This window comes from Lissotriton helveticus, chromosome 2_2, assembly GCF_964261635.1.
Source record: "Lissotriton helveticus chromosome 2_2, aLisHel1.1, whole genome shotgun sequence".
In the NCBI taxonomy this organism is placed as follows: Eukaryota; Metazoa; Chordata; class Amphibia; order Caudata; family Salamandridae; genus Lissotriton; species Lissotriton helveticus.
In genome coordinates this window covers 468,809,302-468,824,172 of record NC_136060.1, presented here as the reverse complement: position 1 = coordinate 468,824,172, position 14,871 = coordinate 468,809,302, and the positions used below count along the sequence as shown (strand labels likewise).

The window sequence follows — 14,871 nt, the reverse complement described above, 5'->3', positions numbered from 1 at the left end:
CAATGCTTGGTTGAAGAGCGAATGACGGGTAAGAGAATGTTTATTATCCAGCTATCCGTCTCAATCTTAGGTACTTGGAAGTAATTGGGGAATACCAAGCACTGAGTTCTAGTGGAAATATGCTTCATCAAGACTGTCTAGATTTGCATGGGTCTCCAACCTTTTCAAGTACTGAGAGCTTTTTTTAAATGTATTATAATTCAACCAAGCAAAACCTAATTTAATAAGCTAAGCTGTACACAGGTGAGCTACTCGGAGGTAGCTGGAGAGCTACGGTAGATCACCAGCTACTGGTTGGAGACCCCTGCCTTAGAGATATAAAGGTGCCCACGTAAAGTGTAGTCTTGCAGCACAAGCATAGGGTCTTAAAGATTGATCTCTTGGTCACAAGCAACCAGTGAAGTGAGATCAGGTCGTGAAAGAGAAGATTAGAAGGAAACACCAAGGATAAGTCTGGATGCAGTATTTTAGATTTGTAGTCTACATAACCAGTAGGCCTGTAGACCGAGATATCATCAAATCTATTCTAGAATGGATTAGAGACTTGATCAGCATTTTGTGGCTGCCCACTTAGGGAAAAGGTGTTATTGTATGTAAAATAGGGAAACTGAAAAAGCAAGAGGTTACTGTAGTAATTTGTGCGGTTATTGTAAGGATGGACATACGGAGAACCAGCACAGTTAAGAATTTGGTAAGTGCTCAATTGTCTCTCATCCCCTGTGACTAGGTTCTACATAGGGGTCAAATATCAGTGGTTCACTATTGCTTTTACCCCCAAAATTCAACATTATATATTTATTGTTTTTATTAACTAGATTTTGGTCCTAATACAAATCAGAAGATTGAGGTCCTTGAAAATGATATCCCGAAGGGCCACTGAGTGATCCTATTATTATTATTTTAATGGTACTGCAGTCTTTCACCTTCTATTTTGTAGGCAGCTTCGTCAGCTGTTGGGCTGTAAATCAGTTACACGCAGTTGTTGCATGCAGATTTGTACTTTCACGTGCCTGTGTGAGGCATAGTTTAATTTACAAGAGATGTTTGATGCCACCAAGGCTCGCTGAAGGCTTCCCTAGCCTAGTTGCTACTGTGATGGAATTTTGCTATTCTTTCTGCTCAGATGTGACCTTTCCTTCCTACTCCAGTGTTGCACTTGAAAGTATTACTGTAGCTGGGGACACAGCTGTTCATGGACATTAAATAGTCTCTACATCGGTCAAGCCTAGATATTTTTTGAATCTTAGTGATCATTTGTTATCAAGTATATCCAACACTGTTGTCGCCATTGATCAAGCATTTTGTCAAAATTGAATAACCTGATGGTAAGCTCTAATTCCCACAGTGATAAACCCATCACGATCCTATCCCTCCATAATTAAAAATGCTATTGCCAATATCAATACCGTTCTCATCCTTTCTTTATTTATATTTCACTGCCTTGATCTGCCATCTTGGTAGATTGCTACACCTTCATTTTAACCAGTCAGAGGTCTTGGACTGTTAGTGTACTACTCTGGATCTTATTGTGCTTCTGAAAAGGACTCCACTCTACACCTCCTTTTTAATAAATATTTGTTATTGTTTTTCAATAACAGAAGACACATAAAACAGTTAGCATCTTGTGCACCATACAGTGTGGGTGGACCACCATCAATCCAAGTGGATACCCTTCATAAGTCTTGACAGGCAGCTCTGCACCTCTTCAGCTTTTTGTTTGCGTCCCTCTCTCGCTTTTATTTCATTACTGTCCTCTCACTAGCAATTTCCGTCGTGCTGAAGGTCTCCCTCTGTCTTCCTTTGCCATCACCCGTCTGTCTGTTTTCGCTCTCCCTTAATTCCATTCTCCATTGTCTGAAGAAGATATCTAAGATGTGTTTGCTATTATCTGCTGACTGCAAGTAGTTGAGTACTAAGGGCCACACGGGTGGCCGTACTACATATGTGAATCAGCAGCTTGGTATGCTCGAAAACTAAATAGATTTCTGGAAGATCATTTTAACGGGTTTTCCGGTCTCTCTCTGGTATATGGTTGCATTTCAGAATTGTTTATTTAACTTTGTAACACGTCTGATTTATTAATCCCACTAATCTCACTAATCTCGTCCAGTTCCGCGAGTGTTCTGTCTATTTAAATGTACTCGAATCGGGCATCTCGTTGGTAGACACTGTAATGTTTCTCTATATATGTAGCAGTCTGCTTTGTGCCTTTGCCCAGCCGTCCTGTTTATACGTATGGTTGTTTGCCTGTCTCCTAATCAATTTTTTCTCATGCATGTATGTTTTTTTTTTATTTACCACGTGAGATGTCTGTGCATGATAAAAGCAATATCATAGACTGACAACTACAGAAACGCCATTGTAGTAAGCAGCTTTGTACTTACTGAGAAAGTATATGGCATTGGGGTCATGTCCACGTGAATGTTTGAAGGCAAGAAGGCGACACGGAAGCAGACAGGCTTTATAGGGAAGACTAGGTGAGCCCGGTTCTCCCAGTAAGGCCAGCTGCTGAGCTCTTTATTAATGCTCGAAGCATCCAGAGAATGTATTTTTGCGTGCAGCTCTTAAATATTCTGGCCCTTCAAGTATATTAAAAAGTTGAAGTATAAGTCTTGCCTGCTATAAAAAAAAGAGCAATAGAATAATTTAACGCACTGTTGCTTTTGTGTGCCCTGTTAGGTAAGAAGTAACCATTTTTACCTTTTGCTACAAGGTCGTTATTAATAAACCAAAAAGTCAGCAGAAATGTCCTACTGTGCTAGGAGGAGAGCCAGGAATCGGATGCAGATTTCTTGAAGTCAGCAGGCTTTTGAATACTTCTCTGCAAGTGTTAGTGCACTGAGTCACCAAGCTGGCCTCAACCCAAATGGGCCATTAGGTATATTTGCAACTGTCTCAATACTAAACACAAACGACGACGTTCAGATTTACTGTTTGCAACTCTTTTTAAAGAATACGTTCTGAGTGCTTATATTTTTCGTACAGCGGAACGATATTTTCATTAGTGCTGCACTGGACGAATGACACTTCCCAACTTGACTGTCGCCAACATTTTGAAAACCTATTTTTAAAATACCTGTAAAATGTACATTTCTATAAATTTAAAATGGGAAATCCACTCTTATTTCGTGCCCTATAAAAGCAATGATTCTGTAATGTAACACTGCTTGTAGTGTTAGTACATGGAATGCCGATAGCAGCACTTTTTTTTAGAATAGGTCAGAGTTCGAGATAGCTGACTAGGTTTGGCTAGATAAGGCGACCCAGATTATTCCTCATTTTAGTAAATTATTAGAGACTTATTTTGCCATCTAACTCGGGTACTGTTATAAATTGGACCCACAAGTCCTTTTAAATAACCTCCAAATATAGTCCAGAGACTAATTCTCAGGAATCACTGCCCCAGAACCGAAAAAAATACATCTCCTTTGACTCTACCATACTTATTTACACTCTGCTTCCGAATTACTAAAGCCATGTAGACCTGAAGGTTTCTACCTCAGTCGCTTGTGGAGGTGAAAATATGTGTACATATCTTACACTAGCTTAAGGCCTAGCAATGACAAACCTATACCTGCTACCTATCAGAATTCATGAACTACGATATATGGCAGTGCATAATCACAGCTTTTTGTACAATCAACCTTAATAAAGTTGCCTTTGTACACATTTTTCAATCATTCCACTGTATGTTTTAGACATCAAAGCGGTCTACTGAATCAGATACTAAAATAGATATTTAGTAGGGTATCTACATTTGCTTTATTTTGAGGTGTTATTGCATACAATTGCCATAGAATTGTAAATATGGTAATTACATTTTATATTCAACATTTCTGTAGTTCTTGATTGTAAAAAGATGAAAATTGCAAGCAATCTTCTCCGAGAAGAAAGACATTTAACACATGATGTAAGTGTTAAGAATGGAACAATGGATGACAACTCAACTCTTAATAGTCTTGTGTTATTAGGCCTCCTTATTAAGGAAGACGTTTACTTCTGATTTGGAAAGTACCTGTATTGGACGATAAATAGCAGCACACCCATGCCAGACTAACAGTAGCTCATAGCATTGCGCAGCAATGTAACTATTTTCAAGATTGGTTTTGAAGGGATCCTGACTGAGGAAGATAAATTGATCTTCCATTACCCACGAGCAATGCTTGGAGTGACTGGATTGCCACTTTTCCCTGCCCTTGGTTCTGAGATCTCTGGCAGTTTGGCAATCGCTTGTGAAAGTTCTTCAGGAATGATTGGATATCTGCTTAATCTTCTGGACTGCTGCTTTTATTGTAGAGGACATCAAGAACCAATCGCTAGAGGTGGGCGAGCCAACAAATTAATAGGGGAGACCGTGCTGAGTCAGAGGTCTGGCTTGGCTATAAGAGCTCATGCTCTAGGTGAAACATGAAAATATTTGACATGTATATTGTACAACAAACATCATTAGGTGAAAATCCTTCTGCATTTAAAATTTTGAAAATACCATCATATTTATACATCAGATTATATCACTTCTACACATCATTCAGAGGCATTTACGAAAAATGATAGATATTTAAAAGTGAACTTCGAAAAATTCATGCCCCCATGTTCTGCCGACAATGCCATTGGTGAACTAGTAGGCAAGTCACTTCTCATATTCACATTCTATCTGACCAAGATTTTTATTATACATGGAGCTACATTATAATCAGATGTTTTTTATACAGCACACATCCTAAACTCACGTATTTGAAGGTACTCTATGCAGTAATGAAGAAAAAGGGAGGCACAGAGAAATAATCTAGGACCACACAATTTGGTCAAGCGTGGAAGACCCGATTGATTACAGGTTAACATGGGTATCTTTCTTCTGTTTTACATCAAGGTTAATGCTTATCTTAAATTCTTGTTGCAGGACGTTATGGCAGGATGGCAGGCAAGCCCCTTGTAACTGTGCACGAGTGTCCAAGAGGACCTCGAGCAGAGCTAGCCTTTACTGGCTCGCCCACCTCTAGCAATAGTACAAGGTGGTATCGATCCATTATTCAGGCCAGCCTTATACAATGTGTAACTTAATATTGAGTAATTGAAAATACTTCAGCATTATCCGTTGATCCAAATCTGTAAGAAATCACTTTTCTAGGGTTCATGATTTGTATACCCACCTTCCCTACTTACTGGCCTTGCCTCCTCACTTGAATATATTTCTACTTTTATTTTCCTTTCTCATAGATGGTGCTAGCCAATTTTAGTTTGAAGTTGGTGAATACAAGTCTACATACCAGTAACTGCCAATATAGACATATGTTGCAGTATGCAAACTGGCTTTAAATCATTAATAAAGTCCACTTTTTTAATGCGTGCAAGCTTTGTACATGTATTTCTACAGATGGTCTATGTAGGAATAAATATATTTTGAATTCACAAGTGATGCCCAGTTTCAGAGGGCAGATTCCTATTTTATGGAGCAACGGAGACAATATTTGTGGTAAACCTCTAAGGCTGCATTTGGTGATAAACGAAGCCTGGAAGTTTTCCTTTTGCTCTAACGAGCAAAAGCCTCTTTCAATGTTTTAACTTGTATGGATTTCATTATATGTATTTTTTATAATTAAGTTGACAAACGAATAACAAGTTGATGTTAAAATCACTCACAGGTGACTGGGCACAAGTTGGTTCATGAAAAAAGTTTGTTCTTTGCCGTTTTAGCAGCTATCAAAAATGTCACACTTCTCGCTAGGGTTGGTTTACATTTGTTAGTTGTGTGAGGAATGTCCAATGTTTGGCCTTCTATTTGACAGCAATGTATGCGCCGTATATTGTTGCAGACTTCAATTAAGGAGTGGGCGAGGTCCTGAAACACGCGGTAGATCAGACTGCGGTCGGGTGCCTCTCGCTCTCATTGAAAACCGACGTTTCACACGCTTCCATGTGATTCCTTTCACGATGAGGTATCTCAGACTGCTACTGTTAGCAAGCATATGCACGCGACGTGTAGCCTTGAAATGCATCGTATTGATGCTGGTGACAACAGAATGTGAGGCTGATTTTTATAAGTTTTCGAGGTAACGAAAATGAATCCTACAACGGCATAGTCAACTAAGCAATACTCGGACATCGGACTGAAAACCAAAGCAAATCGAATATTGTGATACCTGTGATTTAATAGTTTACCTTTTTGCCAAGGAGGATACTAGAACTTGTAACGTTTTAGCTGAAAAATAATTTCAGTGCTGTGGCCAGGGACTGGTACCGGTTTTCAGATGAAAGTGGGCTGTTGAGGCTGAATTATGCATCCGGCAGTTTGGAATTTTTGATTTGTTTTTGCCATTCTACGTGTATAGGCTATAATGGTACAGTGGCTGTTTTTACTAATCCGAAAATAATTATTTTGGATTCACTATATTTTTAGCTCTGTCTTGTAGAGTGCATTATGCTAAACGCTTAAATTCCATCAAAGGACCATATAATGGCGCACAGTATTAACAAGTTTTTCAATATGCATCAAATTCGATCTAGGTTTGCTTTTTGTGTATTTAGGACTGCAAGTAAGGTCTTTATTTGAGAAACAACTTTACAAAGCGATGAAGCAGAACTCCGTGGCTTTGTTGGCAGCAATGCACAATTTCACAATTTAAAGATTGGATATTTGAGGCTATTGGGAAATCACCTCTCTATAGGTCTCAAAATCTCTCCTCAGAGCCATTATTTACAATGTATCTTTTCTGTTTATGGCCCCCTGCTTGTGGTGTTTGCTGCCAATTATAGTCCTAACCACGGCGGCATTGGCAGAATTCCCTCATAGTTTCAAAACCTTCTTGTTTGTGTTAGCATTCCACCTTTGATTACTACTTGTTTCATAAGCTGTGTGTATCCTCTGGCCAAATGTCGAGCTGTATTATAAAGTGGAACGCCGGACCTGGGCCAGTTCTGTGGAGCTCAAGTGGTTTTCGAGGCTCTGCCCGGAGGTGCGTGTGTGAATCTTTACACAAGGTCACATGGTACGCTTCTTTCCAAGCCGATGTTAGCTCCTGCTTCGATGCTTGTTCTTAAAGAGTTTACCATTTTCAGTCTCCAGCGTTATTGGAGAGACTGAAACTAGACATTGCCATAGGGCACCTCCAAGCTTCAGCTGTGTTTAACTCCTCTGTGTACCGCCACAACTGTTACTGGGTTCAAATTCTCTGTATTTACATGCTGGTTTTTGGAGGTGCGGTTTTGTTGTTGCCTAGTTCATGAACTAGTACTACTCCCCTTTTTAGGTCGAGGATTCAAGACCTCTTCTATATACTTTAATGTATACTTGCATATACTTATGTGTTTACTTTGTGGGTTCCGTAGATCAGCTCTAGGATTTGTCTGCTTCCACTTAGGGACTTTTTATTCTGTTCAACTGCCTCTATTTAACGGTCTTAATAGAAAACGACCAGCAGAGGTCAGCAAAATACCAGAATCACTTTAGCATTCTCTAGATTCCAGTCCATAGAAATTGTCTTCCACAAGCACCCGTAGACAATATCTTTTTTAAATCTTTTATTTTCAGTGATATGACCACCGAAAGCCTGGATTTTACATTAAAAACAGAGCTTTGGACTACACCATTTCCCGCTGAAAGGCAATATTTCTCTCCATGGCGTATCACGCAATTTGGTGCTTACTTTACCTCCATGTTAAAGAACAGTAGATGTTTCAGCACACAGGCTAATCTGCTGCATAGCTAAATATATATAAGGTCCCAAAGGTGAGACCGATTACATTGGAAATGCTTGTTCGGCTTTACTTTGGTTATATATCGTGTAGAGCTGGGATAGGGTTGATGTGTCTTGTGTTAATCACCACTAAACTAGTTCAGTTTCTTCAATCAGTACTTTACTCACACTCCGAACCCCTGCACCGGCAACATACAAGTGGAGTAACAGGTGGAGAAACATAACGCCCACTTTTCAGCTGGAATCGCCCCGGCATTCTACCTCCTCCATTCCATCCTCTGCCCTTACATTCTAATAAGCGAGAAAAGGAATAACCATACTCCGAGCAAGAGGTATGGGCTAACATCCTAGAACTAAATCCACACATCCCCCTTCTAAATTAAAACCCCAAAAGAAAGTCAATAATCCCAAACAGTGAATCCAAAACTATGCAATACAATTAAAGCACAAATAAAGTAAATATTATTTTTATAGTAAAGTGGATGCAAAAGACCGTACCTACAAGCTCACATAACTATAAAGGCGTTAAACGTTTAAGTTTCACACAAACTCTGCCATAGCGAGGAACTTTTTGATGTTTTTCAGGAATTTCATCCTCAGGTTGGTTAACAGGTGTAGTAGATCCACCTTAATCACCATCTTGTCCACCTTAATGTTAACCATCCATACATGCATCATCCAACCAATCAATCATATGACTTACAATCTAGACTCCCACTTGAATTAGGGACCCTCATCTTTCCCCTGAACTGTGCCAACCTTTTTGCATGCCACACATTACCATCACTTAATAAAACAGAGTACCACTGGTGCTATATACAAGGAACTTATAAGCAGGGGGGTTAAAGTTCTTCCCAATTGGGTGATATAAATTCACATATCCGTTTTACGGAGAAAGCACAGGCACTGGGATCTGGGCTGAAGGCTTCAGCGCACATACAGAGTCATAACCATCGGCATTGGAACAAAGTGTGTGGGTGGGGCTGACCACTTTCCTTCAGTCTGCATTGCAGGTCAGTAGCTTCAAGTACTTGGACAAATACCCCACACATTTTGTATACATCCGCCCATCCCAATGTGAGTCTGTGACGTCTCAAACCTAAATGTGTTCTCTCGCTTTAGTATCCCTATATGTTAGTTAATGCATGTAGCATCCATCTTGCACCATGTACCTTTTTGAATTTTTCGGTGCCATTAACCACTCTGAACATGAGTCTGGCCCTAGTACTCTTTGCAGTATTAGCAACATGTTCTCTAGTAAACTTGAATCTTTACCCGGATGGGCCAACAAATAAGTGACCTATACTCCCTTGCTGCCTTTGCTGGTACTCTTTCTCTGCATTATTCGCTCAAGAGTCTGTGGACTCCTGGGTTTATCCCGGTTTCTCACCCTTCCCAAGGAGCAAAGTCTTTCCACACTACCTCTCCTTGTATTCTTCCACAAGTTATTTCTGTTAACAGGCCTGTAAATCTTGTTCTTACCTTGTCACATTTGCTGTGCATTCTAAGACAAAGGTCAAATGTCAGGCTCTTTCTTCCATCGGAGCTTGGTGTCTACTTTTCTTTCTCTGACTTCAAAGAGTGAGGATTTATGTGACTATCCTGATGGATACTGGGGGTAAGAAAGGGTTTTTCCTAAAACAACATTTAAATGAACCGTTCAAGTATTTGTAAACAGTATAGTTTTATTAGTAAAACTGTGTCTAGGCAAACATAATGGTCATTTCAATTGAACACATGTTGAGTGTAATGAGTGTGCTACCACACCATGCACACTTCACCACTACACCCTAATGCACTATACTCTGCACCGCCCCACTGTACATCAGTCCACGCCACTGCACTCTGCTCTATTCTACCCTAAATCTCTCTACTCTGCACCACTCTGCTCTGTCGTTTCTCCCTACTCAATTCTTCTCATCACCACTGCACTCTTTGCCACTTCACTTTACACCACTCCAAGCCACTCCATTTTGCACAACTCCACTCCGCACAACTCCACTCCACGCCATAGTGTACTCCACTCTGTCCCACTCAACTCTACGCCCCTGCACTCTTCATCTGTAGGAAAGTACCCCCCACTTTTTTCCTGATTTTAATGCATCTTTGACCGAGTGTGCGCTGGGTTCCTGCTAACCAGGTTCTCATTGCCTGTGTTCTTTCCCAAAGCAGTACCATTGTTTCCACAATTGGCACACCTCTGGCTCACATACAAGTGCCTTGTGAAACATCTCAGTGGTACCAAGGGCCTTGTGACCAGAGTGGGTCTCTAAGGGCTGCAGCATGTATTGTGCCACCCTAAGAGATCCCTAACCAAACACAGGCATCCTGCCACTGCAGCCTCTGTGTTCTTGTACAGGTAAAAGCGAAGAGTAGACCTGACACACATCCCTGTGTGCCAGGTCTACCAGCAATTCAGGAGGCCTAGCTAAGTCACCCGTACAGGCCTATAGGAGGAGGCAATATACCTCATGTTAGGGCATAACTGCATGAGCAGCAGGTATGTCCCTATGGTGTCTAAGTCCATTCCTAGACATAAGTGCACAGTGAAGCCATACTGAGTACATGGGTTGGGAGCTTGTCATTACAAGATCCACAGCTCCATGATAGGTTCACTGAATTCCAAGATGTTTGGTATAAAACATCTCCGCTTAATAAACCCACACTGATGTCAGTGTTAAATTTATTAAGAAATGATCCCAGAGGCCACCTCAGAGGTGCCCCCTGAAATCCTACCAACTCACTACTGTATGCCTGACTGATCCCTACCAGTCGGCCACCTCTAGACTTGTTTCTGACCCCCTTAGGTGGATGCCTTTTGCTCTCGTGGGTCAGAAACAAAGCCTTCTCTAGGTGGAGTGCTTCACACCTGCCCCCAAGCAGGAACAGCCGGTCTGCGGATTCCGAACTTTACAAACTTCCATGACTTGTCCCGTAGACCAGCGACCTTCTGTAACAAGAGAGCACTGCCTGCCTTCCATAAAGACGCCAAATCTCCAGAGGACCGCGGACCTGTTCAGAAGAAACCATCTTGAAAGACCAAGAGCTATGCCCTGAGGAACCTCAAAACCATAAACCGGACCCACCTCTGCACCCGACGCCCACGGCCCAAGTCCAAGTGGCCAACTGGTCCTGCGAAGGTTCCCCAGCGATTCTGAATGTAGGACGCTAGCTCCTTGTATGGTTTACCACTAGGTGGTTAAATCGTGCACAGTCCAGTGATTCCCCCAGAATTGTACAGGGCTCAATGAAAACCCAAAGTGCTCTATTTGTGGTAGTGTGGGTGAGCAGCCTTAGGCCTAACACAGAAGAGTGTAAGACTGGTTCTGACTAACTATTCATTTAGACAGTGGCATAAAGTCACCCCTGAAGCCTTCTCAGCCGCTTTTCCAGTACCATGGGATGGGAACATGAAAAAGTAGAGGAGGGATTAGCACGCTTTAATGCACTTGCAAAAGCTGCAATTGATCAACTTGCACCTTTGAAAACCTCTATGGGTAAGTCAAGACCGGTCCAAGCAGCTTGGTTTACTGCGTAACTACGCATAGAGAAAGGGCACTGCAAAAATCTTGAAAGACGGTGGAGACGTTCCCATGATATTAGTAATAAAGAAAAATATAGGACTCTCCTCGCCCAATATCACAAAAATATCAAAATGGCTCGGAGGACTTTCATCGCTTTGCAGTTCGCACAGGCAGGGAATGCCCCAAAAGTATTGTACCAGATCCTTAAGACCTTCACAAACCCTAAAGCGTGTGATCTGGATGAACCCCCCTTCCCAAGCCTTATGTGACACTATCGGGGAATACTTTGAGCAGAAAATAGAGGCTATCTATGATAAAATCATTACAGCTGGCAATTTGAGATCGGCCATAACATATGAATACTTCCCTGATATAAAGGGAACACCTTTGATGAGTCCCGCCCACCCCCCGACTTGTGAAGAGGTGGCAGCCTTATTACATACCGTTAGATCAGGCTCCCCCCTTGATGTTTTACCAGCCAAAATATCGGCGAGCCTTTCTAAACAACTGTCTGCTCCTATCTGTTCCCTTCTGAATGCATCACTTAAGGAAGGTCACTTACCTTTGTGAATGGAAGGCAGCACAAGTCATTCCACTACGTAAAAACACCAAGGCCTCTATGAAAGATCTATCTAACCTGCGACCTATATCCATCCTACCCCTCCTGAGCAAAATGCTGGAAAAACACATCAACAAGCATTTATCAGCCTATGTCGAAGCGTCAGATTGCCTGGATGTATCACAATCAGGCTTCAGACCGATATATAGTACGGAGACAGCCCTAGTGGCAGTCACCGACAATATTAGGCTAGCACTAGATAGAGGCATCAGTAAAGAATCTTGGGGTGCGCATGGAACAGAGTCTAAACATGAAGGCGCAGGTGTCGCAAACGGTAAGCTCATGCTTTCATGTATTAAGTCTTCTGAGGCGAGTATTTCCGTTTCTTCCAGACCACACACTGAAGACTCTTATCCAGTCACTAGTCATAAGTCGATTTGACTATTGCAATGCTTTACGGTTATCGGCCAATGAGGCCTTGTTGGATCGCCTACAGGTGGTGCAAAATACAGCAGCATGTTTGGTACTGAACGCCCCCTATAGATCTGCATCGAACCCGCCACTGCGGCAGCTGCACTGGCTTCTGGTGCGTAAGCGAATAAAATGTAAAATTACAAGGCAGTATATGGACACGGGTCAACATGAGAAGCTTAGTCAATATGCTCCAGCTCTAAATCCCTTCTTAAAGTCCCACGCATTAATAAGGCCAAGACCGGGGTTGGGGGGGAGGCATTTTCCTACCTTGCCCCCACGGAACTGGAATTCACTCCCGCTTACACTAAGGCAGTGTACGGACTATTCCCATTTTAGAAAGTCCTTAAACATTCCTATTCTAGATGCCTCATACAGTATGTGCTTTTTCCTACCCGTCCGCAAGCGCAGAGACACCCCTACGAGGGTGATTCAGGTGCTATATAAGTAAATAAATCAAATAAATAAGACATTTATTGTGCACACATTGACCAATAAATGACTCATGACTAAAAAAGGAGATCCACACCAATTTTATAAAAATAAGCTTTTCCTAAGATTTATTTTAAGACCAAGATCTTCGCAAGAAGGTAAGTACGTCTTTAAATAGAAATACTTTCAGTTTCAAAAGTGGACAGTTAGTGCAGTTTTCAATCTTTGCAATGTTAATCTATGAAGGAAAATAATGTGGTTTTACAGGTAATTATGCAAGTTAAAATTCCAGTCTTCGGGTTTCAGGGTCAGCAGAGGGCAAGGTTCAGGTAAGCACAAACACTGTACTACAGCAGAACAGGGGGGGCCGGGTGCAGCAATCAAATCTGGCTGTCTGGCCCAATGTTACCCAAGGGAGACTGAGGGTGCTTGAAGACACGCTGCTTGTAGGTAAGTGAACCAGCAGCTGCTTTAAACTTCAGAGGTTTAGGTAAGCAAAGGAGGGGCCACAAGGCAGCACCAAACATATACCATCAGCGGCGGCCTGGTTCAGGGTGCAAACACCGTTGGGTCCCCAAGGCAAGTGAAATGAAGAAACCGGTTTTGGAAACAGGCTGCAGGTTTTGAACCGGAGGCTGCACAAAAAACATTTTGGGCGCAGGGGTGTCCTTTGTTGTCTGGTTTCTATTACCGGAACCAGTCTTGGTTGGGGAGAGCCTTTGGATTCACACTACAGCCATCATCGTGGAGTGCAGGAGGGGTCAGCTTACGCTGGGCTCTGACTCAGGATCACTGGGGAACCTTTTCTGAACCAGTGGGCCTCCTGGACCCAGGCTAGAGGCGTCTGGTGCAGAGTGGTCAGGAATCGCAGTTCTGGAGGGCACCAGAGTGTTGTCTTGATTTATTGTGGACAGGTCTGCTGTCCTCGGGACTTCTGGTTCTCTGTCAAAGGCAGGCAGTCCTCCCAGGGGGTTTGGAGGTTGCTGTCTGCAGGACCGGGGTTGTTCTCTTTGTAGGATCTTAGCCGCTGCAGACAGGACTGTAGGATTGGGGCCTAGTCATTGGTTATCTTCAGTCTTCTCTGCACGGCGTTTCCTTTGTCCTTTCTTCCTAGGTCTGCTGGAACTAACTTGAGGGTCTAATGGAGCCCCTTATTAGCAGGTAGGGACAAATGGGTTCCTTGCCCGGGGTGTCTACACCCTCTATTATGCCACCCTCCTGTGGGACGGGTGTATAACCCCAGCCCTTATTGGATAAGACCCACCATCTTCAAGCTAGTGGGCACTGAAAAGTGTGCATTACTTCACCTCTTCCACTTGAGGGGTGGAGTTGGTGAAGGAGGGCACACCTCCTATTCATACTAAGTCTTCCCGCTGGTTCTCCTGCTCAAAGTGGGGGTTTGAACCAGAGGCAGCCATCTGCTAGCAGCAGAGGCTGGGGTATCATTACAAAGGCGCCAGCTTCGCTCACAAGCCCTGTGCCCATCCTGTGGAAGGAGGTGTGACACCTCTTCCCCAAGATGTGCTTTGTTTCTGGCTCCCACCCACCCCCTCCTAAAAAAAAAAAAGACACCCCTGCACCCAGAGCCCTTGGGCTTTGGGAGATCGACCAACGGTGTTCCGATGCTCCAGAATATCTCAACTTAACTGTGCATATGTAGATTTTCTTCGACTGGCCTGAGCCTGCTGAGGTTTCCCATTGGTTTGCACTGGGCGCCTGATGCTGTGTTGGCACTCTGCACCCAGCCGCCTCTGTCCCGCTGAGGGTGTAAGTTTGGTGCTGCCTTGTATCCCTCCTCCCACCCCCATGTGCTTACCTTAACCTCTGGAGACTGTGGTTACCGTTGGATAACAGTGGCACCAGTTCCGAATTTTAACCCTGCACCCAGTCCCCCTCCCGTGCCGCTGAAGGTGCAGATTTGTTATTTACCTGAACCATGCCTGGTGTTTATTCTTTATCCTTCAAAGCAAGATTGTAAGTCATTTACTTGCATGCAATTTGTTTGTGTTTCCTCCCATGTGATATTGGATTTTTTAATATTGAACTATGTCCTCTTTTTATCTAAAAATACATTTTATTGAAAAACATATTTACATGCAACAAAGTATCTTTGGCTCTATAAAATAAATATACTAAAAGTATTATTTTTTAGAATCAATTGGTCTCTGATTTAGTCATTGAATGTGTGTAT

General features: G+C 42.6%; 2 protein-coding genes and 1 long non-coding RNA gene across 4 annotated transcripts in view; 2 read left to right on the top strand and 1 right to left on the bottom strand.

Annotated features, from left to right (window-relative positions):
• The window catches only part of SLC4A11 (solute carrier family 4 member 11), a 1,943,806-nt gene that overhangs the window by 896,940 nt on the left and 1,031,995 nt on the right, over positions 1-14,871 (top strand). The gene's annotated exons all lie outside the window — the stretch shown is intronic.
• Positions 1-14,871, top strand: part of LOC144821543 (uncharacterized) — a 1,076,254-nt gene that overhangs the window by 998,698 nt on the left and 62,685 nt on the right. The window lies entirely within an intron of this gene.
• LOC144821544 (uncharacterized) overlaps positions 1-14,871 on the bottom strand; it is a 359,946-nt gene that overhangs the window by 341,147 nt on the left and 3,928 nt on the right. For both annotated transcript variants that reach the window (XR_013608379.1, XR_013608378.1), the window contains exon 2: positions 9,177-9,329. This is a non-coding gene — a long non-coding RNA (uncharacterized LOC144821544). The remainder of the gene's footprint in view (positions 1-9,176; positions 9,330-14,871) is intronic.